The following is a 14,987-nucleotide window of genomic DNA, read 5'->3' on the forward strand; positions in this document are numbered from 1 at the left end:
TTTCACAGAGTAATTTACCACAATGACAGTGAATTTCTGGAGGGGATTCAGGCATTGGGTGGGTAATACATATTCAAATCATGAGATAATATGGTTAACATTTGCAGTCATATTAAATTTAATCTCCCATTGGGGAAGCAGAGGTCTATGGAAGTTAAATAACTTGTTTAAAATTCTCCTGATGGATTGAGATTACGAATCATATCAAGCTTTAGGGCCATGGCATAAGTAAAAATGAAAGCCAGTGTCATGAGATAGATGTTTCCCAAATCACTTTTAAAATGAAATTATGAACTAAAACCACAGAAACACTAACTACACAGAGGCTTTAAAGTATTAACATGCTCACCACTTCCCTCTGTTCATAGTATTGCTTAAAAATAGGAATAAAGGCAGGATAATTACAGAATTTTTGTGGTTAGAGCAAATGGTAAGGAAAAACATGACACTGAGTCAACTCCTAGGGTTTTTTTTCTGATAGATTTTTAAACTTTTTCACCATTCTAGAGGCTTTCCTTTTATATACTCAGAACTCCTCATTACAGTCAATTGCTACTGTAGATTCAATTATGACCAGTTACATTTTCATCTATTTCACTCTGATCCCTGGAAAATCTGTCAACCTGACCTGTTCTTGTCTTGGCAGGAATGGACCACTCAAAAGTATTAAACTGATCTTCCATTTTTAAATACCATTTCAAACATTACTTTCAACCTAAAAGCACAGTTTGTCTTTTTTCTTAATTTTCTGTAGCCTCTCCCTGGTGCAGTAGTGATTTTTCTTTTAACACAACCATGTGTTTTCACTAAATTTTAGTGTATGCTCATATTGTATTTTTTATATTCCTTTGTTCCCTCCATGTAAATCAAGTTCCTCTTTGTTTCAGCCTTCCATACAGATGACATTTCAGACCTTTGTTTCTAAACTATAAATTAGGGAGGAACTTTTAAGCTTTGCAGATGATTTACAAGTGATAAAATAGAATACTGCACTATAACCGATGTGATTCTGCAATCTGTATTTGGGGTAAAAATGGTAGTTCATAACCCACTTGAATCTAATGTATGAAATATGATATGTCAAGAGCTTTGTAATGTTTTAAACAACCAATAAAAAAAAAGAATACTGCACTATATTCTGGGAAGGGTCAAGTTAGGTCCTGTCTTGTCCAGCTAAGGACACACAGCTGTAATGGCTCCTTCACACTTTGTCCTTTTTCCCTTTAATCTTTGGAAAGTCATTTTGTAATATTTCAAAACTCCCATATTGCTTGAGGAAAATTTGTCATGTAACCAGGTTATAACATTTAAAATAATACAGCTATTTTTCCCTACGTGATTTATAATATTGCATGTACCCAGAATGTATAATTTATTAGTCATGAGGCGATATTTTATGCCAATTGTGTAATTTATTTCATAAATCTTGATTAAAGGCATAGAAATTGATTGTAGAGAGTAGATAAGTTGCCAATAATTTCTTTTTGACATTTCTAGAAGGCATCACTTATTTTCCACCTTTAGGCTGCCAACCTAATTGTGCTCTTTTTTGCCGACACACAGAGATTACTAAAGAAACTCGAGTGTCATGTTTCTAGGTTATTCTGCCTTCAATGTATTAAACTCACCATTGCGATGCCTCACAAGTTAGAGTCTTCCACAGTTTGAAAATATCATGACAGAGAATTATTCTTTACTCTGCCTGGAAGCCATTATATCTTCCTATGTGGGCTTCATTGACTCCCTGGTTAGGAAGCTTTATTTGTCTATCTTCTGTTGCATATGACACAAGATCACAAAATGAGAAAATTGTAAACAAAGATATTTGTTTTGGCTCATGACTCTACAAATGCAAGGTTACAGAGTCATGTCTGTTGATGTTTTTCTTTCTCACAGAGTCCTGATGTGAATTGGGGCATCACATGCAAGAAATGGGTCATGTGTATGGTGTGTGTCCTCTGGTCTCTGTCTCTGTAGTTTCAAAGCCACAGGAATCAATCATTTGGACTCTCTACTAATGACCTTATGTATTTCTCATCCCCTCCTATAAAACATAGTCACATTACATTTTCACTGTCTCAGTACCTTACAGTGGGGGTTGAATTTTAACACAAGATAACTTGGGGGACACACTCCAACTATATCTTTCCCATTAAAAAAAATACTATATTCTGAGCTCCTATAGTCCATCACCTTCATATGACCTGTATCACATGCTGGGCTCAGTAGTAGTTTATTAGCATTTGAAGGTTGTAGCATACTTTTAAGTGATTATACAAAAAGCATATAAATAATTCAATGATAATGATAATGTAGTGAGTAAGCAACAAGAGTAGTAAATCAATCATCAAAGGGGTTCCTTAGTATTATAAATATTTTTGTCAGTATTGATTACTAATATATAAATAGGTGACAGCAACATTTTCCATTTTTAATTAATAGCTCTATTGAAATATAATTTAAAAACCGTATAATTCACTCTTTAAAAATGTGCAACTAATTGTTTTTTAGCATGCTCTCTGTTCTGTAACCACAGAAAAATATTCTGCAAACATCTTGAATAAATGAGGAAACACATCTTTCCTAGTTCTTGCAGAATGAAATATAGCCTGCCAACATCCTGATTTGAAAAAGTCAGAACCAACTAACTGCAGAACTATGACAATCTTTGTGCTGTTTCAAGTAAGTGGTTTCTGTTAATTTGTTATAGCAGAGCAGAGATTGAAACTAATATAGCTGTCCAAATAAAGCATACAGTGTGCTCAAATGTCCTGGAGTTAGTAGAATAGCATATCATAAAGAGACAATAATTAAAATATATTTAAATTATAAAATTAAGATGTCTAAAAGTATAAAAAGCAAATCTGGCAAGGTATATAACAGGAGAAGAATACATAGGTTTACTAAGTAGGAAACTTAGAACATGAAGTTTACACTGTTATCTGAGGAATGGGAATATGATTGGCAATCTAAAGTGGTGGAGTTATATGGTCAGTTATTTGTAATAGAAATATTAGGCCTGGCTGCTGGGCTCCATGCAACTACATTGGAGGAGGGCAAGGCCAGGGTAAGATACCAACTGTAAGACTTGTAATAATTCAGGTAAGAGGATGCTGCCATGGTACAAGTAATAAGAATTAGGCTGGGAAAAATGGAAGTATAAGGGAGAATGTTGAGTTAATATAACTAAAATCTTGTGATTTCTGGGTGTGGGCTATGAGAAAGAATGGTTAACACACAGTGACAGCTATATTTTTGGCTTGTTTGATAGAGATGGGGAAGAATGAATATATTAAAAGGCAGCAGAGATGAAAGAGAGTTATTTATAGAATATTTTAATTCCTGAATCTATTTATTCCTAAATCTCAGCCATATCTCTTCATTCAGTTCTGTGAGATACCATATACCTTCAAATTAAATTATTCTTTTGTATATCTTAATTTGAATCGGAATTTTATTGTTTTTCAGGTTATATGGTAGTCATTTCCATGGAAAATGAATATGGCACTAAAGTGTAGAAGTATGTGTAAAAATGAAAAATGAGATGTACACTTTATTTATGTGAAGAAAATGGTGAATAATGCAAGTGATATGGTCAGACTTTAAATAAAAAGACACTTTGTGGTTTGTACTAGTGAGGAGTTGTGGGTACAGAAGAAATTGCTCTGCCTGGAAGATTGGCCCTAATGATTACACCCATGAGTTACCAATGAAGCATTCCTCACACCAATTATTACTTTATCTGCAGTCAGGTACCTCTGCCAAAGATATTCAAAATTAAATCAAGTGCCCAAGATATTTCAAGTGATCAAATTTAGGATTGTACCATCTTTACACACAAATGCTGTGGATAGACTGTGGAAATACAATCCATATGAAAGGAAGGTTAAAGACAAGGGATTAGTATCTGTTTCTGGTTTGGGAAACACCCCTGTTACACATCTGATCTCTTTGTGATGTTGATAAGCCACATGTGGTTAATAGAGATTCCATTTTAATGCATGATAATATCACCCTTAATATGTGGCAGTATTGCTATATTTAGTTGTTAATCTATTTTAATCTACCACATTTGAATATTCAATAAAACCTATCAACAAGATAAAAGGCAAATAGATAAGAAGGCAGTTTTTGAAAGGGTGTTAATAAATGGATGACACTGGTAAAATAACAGCATAACATTTATTAAATCAAGCTTAGATCCAATTAAAATCTTTACTAAGAGTTTCAACCTTATTTCTCAAGATATTTCTATGTTCTGGAGTCTGCAAGCATATTTGTTTAGGTTTTCATTTCCTTCTTGAAATCTGCATTAATATCTACAGTACATGATGCCTTTAGGAAGAATTTTTTATCATTATGGGCTATCATTACACAGAAAGCACTCAGGTTTATGTCTCTCTATTTGGTAATTTAGCTTTGGCAGCAGATGATCTGATTCTGAGTCTGTCTACAGTGAATAATTGAATGTCAAAAATGTTTTAAATTAAATTCTGACAAAGATGAAGTGCTTTGTGGAGAAATTTAAATGTTTGTTAAGTTCTTTGTCCTCTTTTCATGGCCTCAAAATGGTTGCAATTTTGTATCTGCTTTTGCAAAGAAGAATCAGTATGCTATTTAAGAATCTGTTGGGGGAGTCTTTAGGCACATTATATCTGTACCTCTATATTTGTTCACCATTTTAAGTTTATTGTAAGTGTAAAATAAAAAGAGCAGCAGTGAAAGAATTTCTGCCAGGATAGACTAATTAGTATCAATGTATATTTAATTTCCTGTTAGCAGTTATATGCATAAGAAATAGGGCTGATCACTGTTTTAAAATTATTAAGCATAAATAAAAATTTAGAAGTGGCTTTCTGTTATACTAAAAAGTCTAATGAATAACACAGCAAGAAGAGCTAATAGTTTTCTTGCATGTGACTTACAAATATACCCACTTTCTATTTTTAAATTCAGTATGGACCCTTAGGAAAATGAAGTACAGGAGAGTTCCACATTTGCAGGAATGAATCATGGTTTAGAAATAAAACGTTAACTTTTGATTACTGAATATGTGTAATTCTAGCCCTATTACTAATTATTTGTTTGATATTGTACAAATTATTAAATAATGAGCTTCTGTATTATTCATAATTTGAGAATTTGATTTTCCTCATATAATCTTTCAATCAAGAATTATCATTGTATCCTACTGTGTACTAGTCATAGTCTAGGTGTGGAAGCTGAAGTAGTAACAAAATAGAGATATTTTTGCCTTCATAGACCTTAACATGTAGTGGGGAAACAATGAGAGGATAAAATATGTAACCAGTTATATTATAATAAATGCAATACAAAAAGGAAATGGAGAAAGATAGGAAGTGTGTGTGTGTGTTCATATTTTGTGTTTGATATGCAGAATTCTGAGAATGAATACATATATATATATATATATGTTTTATATATATATAAATTTTTCCCCAATCATTCAAACAGTTACAGATAGATGCAGAGAATGATTGACTGACTTATCAAACACAAATGGAAACATAACGGTAAGGTTTCTTTCTTGTTTGTTTGTCTTACTGACACAAATACTCACTGCTAGAGAACTAACTATAATTCTTTATTTCTTGTGAAGCTAGAGCCAAGCGCTCTACTGAACCAAAAAGGAAGATATTAAAAAATAGATAAGATTGTATTCCTCTTAATTGTAACATGGAAAATATGCCTATCACTTGACAAGAAATGTTACTGATGGCAAGAGAAATTGCCAAATCCCTGTTAGTAAAACTTCATGTTTTAATATGTGTTATGAAGCTTTTTCTGTGCAACCCACTAGGATTTTCAAGAAGAAAGCTTGACTGTCTCTATCTTCCTTATTTGTGTTTGCTTCATTGCAGGTACCAGGAGGTATTCCAATCAGCACATCCTTGTTGGGTGCAGTAGATAGAATCTGTGCACGTACCTGATGCCTGCTTAGAATGACTTGTGCTTTCTCCTAGAATCAACTAAGCTAAGCTGCAATGCATGCAGCAGGTTCTTATAGTCATTGACAACATCATTGCTATAAAGATGAAAATTAAACTTTAAAATAGTCATTTTAATTTTCAAGAAATTCAAATGGCCTATTCCTAAATTATATTTGGTTTTATTATTTACTATCAGTAAATAACCAGACGCATATTTATCTTTTCTTCTTTTCTTATTTACTATCAGTAAACAACCAGACACACATTTATCATCGTAGAAAACTCACATGGGGAAATATATTTGTGTTCTGTATGCTTAGAAGTTGGAGTATATAGAATCATCTTGCCTATCTAAAATTATATGTTGAGAAAAAAAACTTTTTAGGTTAGTTTAACCAATTTTCTACATACTAAATAATCTAAAGTAAACAACAGTAGGCGATAAGAAATAAATTTGTTCAAAATGATATTATTCAAAAGGACTGGTAGTAGTAACTACTTTCATGATTGTTTTCTTTGTGTTTTAACTTCTCTATAATAAACATACTTACCTTCATATAAAATACTTTTCAATTTAATAGCAAATTTTGTTTTATCATTATTTACCTGGATTAATATATCATGGATTTTTAAATGAGTTAGGTTCACTAATGTCACCACTGTCCATTAATAATTGCATTGAAATCAGTATTTTAGTTATTACATTGTGTATAGATTGCCAGAGGCAGAATCTCAACCTCACACCCATTTCATTGCCTCTGCCTCCTAGTTAACCTCCAATTTCACCTCCAGCAAAAACTGTCTGCTGGTCAACCTTATCTAGAATTTAGACTATGAATAGGGATAAATTCTGGAAACTGAGACTAAGCTTAGCACTAATGAATGCCACTTCCACAGTCATTATTTAATTGTATCCAGGCTCTAAAAGTAGATGGGAACATAAAACATCTGGAAGGGTACTGGTCGTTTGGCCATCCTGATCTGCCCACTGGTTCCATGGAATCTTTCTTGATATTGTTTTGAGTTAAAGATCAATGAAGAGTATGCAGTTTCAATGATGTCCAAGCCTGACACCCCAGGAGTAATAAGAGGAAGTCATTCAGATCCAGCAGCCACACCTGCTAAAAGTGTACTTGGTGGGATTGACACTCTAAATCTGTCCCTAGCTTGCCCTGTGTTGGCCTGCTATTACTTCTATACTCAAACACTAACTTCCCAAATTAGTGTTTCTGAGTCAGATCTGCCCAGAGTTTGAAGGACTAGCATTCAGGATCTATTAGGGACTCATGAGTAGAATTAGCAGCCTACTTCTGGAAGAATGTGTAGAAGGGATTTGATAGCCCCTTATGAGTGAGATAAAAACTTGAGTATCTGTTGGACCCAAATGAGTATCGAAATATGGCCCTTTCTGAGCTAGCTCTGTCTTGGATTATGAATTAGTATGTTGCTATGATTAAATATTCCTTAATTTGTATTAAGAGCTTTTAAATTGAAAATTGCATTATTTTTAACTTTATCGAGTACTTTTTCAAAGAATGATCATATGAGTTTTATACTGATTATTAATAGGTTGAAGTGTATTAATATATTTTCTAATGCTGAAATATGTTTTTAATTCGGATTAAAATTGTTTACTGGGGCCGCTAATGGTGGCCACGTGAGTGGCTCTGCCTCTGCCACCAAACCCTGGCGGCCTGTGGGTTCGCGGCCTGTGGAGCTAGGGGCTGGAGTGCACAGGCAGGCCTGGGTTATCAGAACCATGATACCTCTACTGAGAATGCTGATGAGTCCTATCACGACCCCCAGTTTGAGCCTATAGTTTTGCTCCCTGAGCAAGAAATTAAAACGCTGGAGGAAGATGAAGAGGATCTTTTTAAGATGCAGCAAAGCTATTTAGATTTGCTTCAGATAATGATATTCCAGAATGGAAGGAACCAGGCACTGGTGATGTCAAGCTCCTGAAACATAAGGAGAAAGGAACCATCCCCCTCTCATCAGGAGGGACAAGACCCTGAAGATATTCGCCAACCACTATATCATGCCAACATGGAACTGAAGCCAGTGACCGTGCCTGGGTTTGGACACCCATGCTGACTTTGCTGACGAGTACCAGAAGCCAGAGCTGCTGGCCATCCGCTTCCTAAACGCTGAGAATGCACAAAAATTCAAAACAAAGTTTGAAGAATGCAGGAAAGCGATTGAAGAGAGAGAAAAGAAACGACGGGGCAAAAATGATAATGCTGAAAAAGTGACCGAAAAGCTGGAAGCTCTTTTTGTGAAGGAGAAGAACAAGGAACCTGGAGAGGAGACTGAGGAGAAATCCCAGAAGCAATGAGTCGTCTTAATTTCTTTTCCTTTTTCTTTTTTTTCTTCTTCTTCTTTTTTTTTTTTTTTTTAAATTTTGCCCTGCCCTTCCTTTTGGGTTTATTTTTATTCTGTTATGTTTTCATAAGGATTTTATATAAATAACTGAATTCCAACATTCAGGGTTTTTTTTCTTAAGTTTTTACCTTATTGAAGATGACTTGAGAAAACCCATTCCCCAGCCATGAAAATGTACTATGCTAACTTTCTTTTTCATAGTGGAAAAACTTATTTATAGTCATCAAAAATAATGAATAAAAAAATGCATTTGAAACCTGAAAAAAAATTGTTTACTGAATTTTTACTAATCATTTTTCACCAATATAAATAATGAGATTAGTTCTAGTTTTCTCCCTTTGTATTAAGTTTATGAAATCATTATAAATATTTTACAGTTTCAAAAAAATTTAGAAACTGTTCATTAGTTTTTCTCTTAGAAAACTTCAAGACTGGGCTGGGGATGTGGCTCAAGCGGTAGCGCGCTCGCCTGGCATGCACAGGGCGCTGGGGTCAATCCTCAGCACCACATAAAAATAAAATAAAGATGTTGTGTCCACCGAATAAATATTAAAAAAAAAAAACCTTAAAAAAAAGAAAAAGAAAACTTCAAGATTACTCAATGGATTAGGAGTGTATTGCAGGAGTAGAGTGCTTGTCTAACATGAGTGATGCTTTGAGTTCAATCCCCAGTGCAATAAAAAAAGAAAAAAGAGCTGGAGCTGTTTCAGCTATAGCACACTTGCCCAGGATGTGTGAGGCACCGGGTTCAATTCTTAGCACTGTGTATAAATAAATAAAACAAAGGTCTATCAACAACTAAAATAATTTTTTAAAAAAAGTACTGTTATCGGAAATGAAATGTTTCTCAGAAGTTCTATAAATTATTCCTATGCAATTGTCTATAGCTGGTGAAGTTTGAATTCTTTAAAAATTTTCTTTTATGTGTGGTTTTTATCACTCAAGTTAATTTAAGATCAGTGTTTATATAATTCTAATTTCTCAGAAAACTATTCACACTTAATGTAGATTCTCAAAAAGTTTGCATAGAATTGAATAAACTTTTTCTTACAAACAGCATTTATAAATCTGAGACTTATTTCCTTCTATTTATTTCAGATATACTTTCTTACAATCTGGCATAATTTGGTCTTTAATTTTGCTATCTAAATACTCAGTTTTCCAATTAGTGAAAATCTTTTGCCAATTCCACCAGTAATTTTATGCACATACCTACTTTTCAGCACTGGTATGTTTTCTTCATTTTCTTTATTTTCAAAGGTATTTTAGTTGGAAAACATGGAGTTTTTTTGTTTTTTGTTTTTTTTTTTTTTTTTTTTTTTTTGTCAAGCACTGCTATTCATAACATTTTAAACCAAAGTTTTGAAAAAGGAAATGTGTCAATGATCTATATCAAATACAATTTATTTCTAAAAGTGACCGGGCTGCTCTGTTTATGATTGAGACTGATTTCATATTTCACAATTCAACTCTTCATTAACAAACATAATGACTTTAATATAGAAAATATCACAAGCCACCCATGGGCTGCATTGGGCCGCCATATATCACAGAGTAGTGAGTAGGAATATGTGGTTTCTGGGAACTTTCAGTGGACATTTCTTCTGGGTATGACTGCCCAGGGACATTGTGAATTCCTATTCCACTCTTTCATGTCCCACACAGCACTCGAGATGGGGTGATCTGCTATAGTCGCACAGCCTCTCTGAGATGGGAGTGACCTGCCAAGATCCCAATCAACCTGCTGACTGCATCCTTGAAATCTTACCCCTGCTTTTGATGTACCTCCTTAAATAAACCACTGGAGCCATCTTTATTGTCTTGCTCCAGCTCCCTTGTGGAGTAAACCTATTGGGGCTCCACTTTTGAAATTATCTTTCTGACTCTTTGTCTTTTAATCTTCACTAATTATTCTAGATTTTAATTTCTCAGGTGACTTAAACCCTCCTTGGCAGGAAGAAGAACCTCCCAATGAGATGCTGGCCGTCACCCCATAGAGCTTTATTAATAGAAGGACTACTAATTTGACAAAAGGGTTCATTGAACAATTTATGATTTTTTAAAATAATAAATCACTACATAGAATACTCTGAATCTGTTACGTATGTATTCACATGTGAACCCCTTAAATTACCAGTATGAAATTGGTGGTTGATAAGTGTTTTGTTATGAATGTAGGCCAATAAAATTTTATTGGTTTTATATAGTACTTATAAAACTGAATTTTTTTGAGTTTAAATGACCAAAACGTTTCTTCCTGTTATTGAAAACATCAAAAATTATTTTTTTTTGTTATTAACAGTCACAAAGAGATAGAAAAACCATTATCTGATAAATATAAGTGAGATGCAAACAATCGAACAATATGGATTACTATACTCATGAAAGAATTAGCCTACTAAAATTCAATGGACACAATCATGTTAGCATTGATCATCTTGGTTATACTTTTAATCATAAGTTCAAGTCATCTTAAGCATACTACTTAGCTACATATAAAACAAAGATCTTTCAGTTATAAGTATTTTCATCTTGAGTCTCAGTATGCCTTAATGCTTAGTTTGATGGGATTTTAAAGTCATTTTTAAATAATACAATCTTGTGGAAATTTAATAATGCACATTTCTTTCTCATTTTCTATACGTAAATACTGATTTGTATTCTATGTATAGCATTTTTTAATTATTCTCTTTAAAAGGAGGTAGCATTATTTGTTTGCTTATATCTCAAGGAGGAAAATTTTAGGAAAGAAAGTTAGTTTCAGTTGGTTTTGCGACTGCATATAAGAAATGTCTAGAAGTTTCTAGGTTGAATAAAATAGTATGGGTTACCTGGTCCACCATACTATTTTCCCAAAGATATTATATATATAATATTATATATATAATTATTTCATATACTATATACATACATTATTATTTTATATACTATTTTGTTAAATCAGTATTTTAGAAAAATCTATCCCAAAGTAAAGTGTAAAAATAGGCAATACTATAATACAAGTTTTAGAAGGCTTCTATAATTTTAATGTACAATTTTTAAATTTTTTTTGTTTCTTTTAAAAACTGAGTGATGTTTAATGGAATGTTATCATTATTGCTTTTAATTTTTACCAAAAATATACTAGATTAAATTTTGAAACAATTGGATTGAACAGAGTAGGAATGAATAGACAAATATTAGCCCAAAATTGATCTGTCCATTTTTTTGCATTAAAACATATATATATATATATATATATATATATATAATATATATATATATATATATATATATATATATATATATATATATATATATAAAAGTATTACCTCCATCTAGGGTGACATGCTGTGTGTGGTGCCATCTCATTTACTCTTCTCAAAGTTGTCAGTGACTTTCTGTCTGAGAGATTAAAAATCATCCAGTGTGTAGGAGAGGTCATTTCAAGCAGAGATGGCCCTGCGGGCATTTAGCACAAGTAGTTATAATCCCCTCTGCCCTGTCCTGATAGGAAGCAGATTAGCCAGCTTTTAACTTTCTTTTCCTCTCCAAATCCATTTTCCAGCTTTGATGAAAACAGAATAGACACCTGAGTCATTTGTTCAGTCCTTGAAACATTTCTAAAATAACCATTTAAGCTTTTGTAGTATGTGGCTAAGTGTTACTAAAAAAGTGTATTAATAGGATAAAAATGAATCATTTCAAATAGAATTTGATTTCAGCAAACCTCAGGTGTCTCATTTACCTGCTCTCTGGGAGTGGGCTTACCCAAAAGAATTATGTAAGAAAACTGTAAATTACTAGCCATGAATTACAGAAATTTAGGGATTTACAGAATGTTCATATTTTCAGGACTGGGTTAAATTTTTGGAGCAATTTTGTTTTCATTTAAAGTCCTTATTCACACTTTGGTATCTATGTTCTCCTGTCTAAGCACAGTCTTACATGGAGATTTTCTTGCCTTTTACTTTGATTATGGCTTTTCTTGAATGATGGCAGGCAACAGTCATCTCTCCTAGGAAATAAGGATTCTCAATATTGTGTTGAAGGCACTAAGTACAGCTTCCTTCTTGATATTCTACCAAGCAAGTTGTAGTTACATCAATTGCTGGTGTGGAAAGAAGATGAAGTGAGTTACTGGTTCCTGTCACCAGCACTCACTTGGCCATGTGCTGGCCCTGATAACTAACCAGTTAAGGTTTTATTTTTTTTTATTTTAATTATTTTTAATCATGAGGTCAGTGTTCACTAAAACATTTATTAAGTAAAGGCAAATGTCATTTCAGAGTGTTAGCTCTGGATTGTCATTAAACTTGACATATTTTCATACTGTTTTACATTTTATTTAGTGTCAACTTTCCAAGGTTAGCACTATGCTGTTTTGTGAGTGTTCTTCAAATCAATAGTGTATGTCACCCAAAGAAGTATTTTGAAATTAAGTTTTATTCTATATCCTAATAATGCCCAGTGAAAGGTATTCCTGCTATCAAATTCTTGCTAATATTTAAAATAAGTACATAAAATCATTTTCTTTAAAATTCTATAGCATGTAGCTATAGAATTAGAGCAGATTATGCTAAGTGAAGCTAGTCAATCTTTAAAAAACAAATACCAAATGACTCCTTTGATATAAGGGGAGTAAACAAGGACAGGGTAGGGACGAAGAGCTTGAGAAGAAGATCTACATTAAACAGGGATGAGAGGTGGGAGGGAAAGGGAGTGAGAAGGGAAAGTGCATGGAAATGGAAGGCGATCCTCAGGGTTATACAAAATGTCATATAAGAGGAAAGGAGGGGTAAGACAAGATAATACAAATGGAAGAAATGATTTACAGTAGAAGGGGTAGAGAGAGAAAAGGGGAGGGGAGGGGAGGGGAGGGGAGGGGGGATAGTAGAGAATAGGACAGACAGCAGAATACATCAGACACTAGAAAGGCAATATGTCAATCAATGGAAGGGAAACTGATGTGATACAGCAATTTGTATACGGGGTAAAAGCGGGAGTTCATAATCCACGTGAATCAACCGTGTAATATGATGTATCAAGAACTATGTAATGTTATGAACGACCAATAAAAAAAAAAAAAGGAAAAAAAAAAAAAAAAAAAAAAAAAAAAAAAAAAAAAAAAAAAAAATAAAATTCTATAGCATGTATCAAACACTCTAAAACAAAACCCAAAACTCCATCTAGTGGTATAATATTCAGATGAAGATTATTAATGTGTAACTCAAGTTGTTTAACATAATTTAATGATGCTGATAATAAATTTGAAAGTTCCTTCAACTAAATTCCATATTTAAATCTAGATCCTAAATTTTGTCACTTCTAGAAAATAGTGGATACTATGTAAATCACAAAAATAAGATCAATCATTAAAGGAATATTGTTTACAATAAAATAAGTTTTTAGGATGAAGGGTAAGAAACCGATATGCAGATGACAATCTATCACAGTACACATATTCTAGATTAAGGAAGGTTTATCACCTCGGGATTCCATTATCCTTGCTATTCTCTCAAGTCTGAAACCAGCCACTAAAAAAGTTAAAATTAAAATAGCCTATCATTGGCCCAGATTAAGATCAGCTTTAAACATAAGCACTTTCATTCAAATACATTCCTTCTTCAACACACACATTACTCCTTAACTACTTGTATAGCACAGGAATAATTCATATCCATTCAAATGGATTTCAAAAAGTGGCAGTGATGGCATGTGTGTACTTTCAGATGCCCCTGGCATAAGGGATATCATATTCATGTTAATATAAATTATTCATTCATTAAGCCTGAACATTGGCTATAGTTCATTTGCATATGGTTGAGAATAATTTTTTTTAAAAGGAGTTAAGTAAAGTGCTTTAAAGTAGTGTTGAGTTATTTGCGTTGTTTACTTGATACTGACATGATGTATAATATCATTAAATCATTGTGCAATCAGATAATAAATAAAAGATGATCCTTTAAATTGATTTCCTAGAATGCATTCTCTATCTTTGTTGTCAATCTTTATCAAATAAGCAATTTTTATGGTACATTGATAACATGACAAAAATGTGGAAAATAACACTTCCAGCTCCTAATGACAACTTTATTCTATCTTGAGTAAGAATGAATAGAATACATATAAATCAAAATTTGCATGTTAAAAGAAGATTCAAGATAATGAATGACAGCAAAAGAAAAGAAGAAACAAGAACAATGTTAATTGGAAAAAAAAAACACAATTTAATGTTGTCTTCTAATACCTGACACATCAAATTGCAAATATGAAAACAAATATTAAAATGTCTTCATCTTAATATGAAATGACAAAGCAAAATACAAGAGCCTTAAAGAAAACAACAACTATAATCATTAAATTGAACTCATGATAGCTCTTGCAAATTCCTGTTATTTTAAAAAATATTCAGCATAATAAGAACCAACTGGGAGGAAAATATGCTAAACTGTTTCTGAATGTTAGGGGAAAAAATGAGGATTTCTTTCATTGTTCTCCAGAAAATATTTTCCTTTTAAACAATTGTTGATATGATGTACGCAAAGTATTATTTATTTACTTCCTCCACTTATGAATAGTTTATTTGTCTTCTTGTACACTATTTTTATATTCAGGTTTTGTGCTTTATTTTCATAAATATTTGAGGATTGTTAGGATCACAATTCATTTTAA

General features: G+C 32.7%; 1 pseudogene; it reads left to right on the forward strand.

Moving 5' to 3' along the window:
- The first annotated feature begins 2,923 nt into the window (after positions 1 to 2,923).
- Positions 2,924 to 8,286, forward strand: LOC113182140 (ran-specific GTPase-activating protein pseudogene; annotated as a pseudogene).
- The last annotated feature ends 6,701 nt before the right edge of the window (positions 8,287 to 14,987 follow it).

Source organism: Urocitellus parryii, chromosome 4 (assembly GCF_045843805.1).
Source record: "Urocitellus parryii isolate mUroPar1 chromosome 4, mUroPar1.hap1, whole genome shotgun sequence".
NCBI lineage: Eukaryota > Metazoa > Chordata > Mammalia > Rodentia > Sciuridae > Urocitellus > Urocitellus parryii.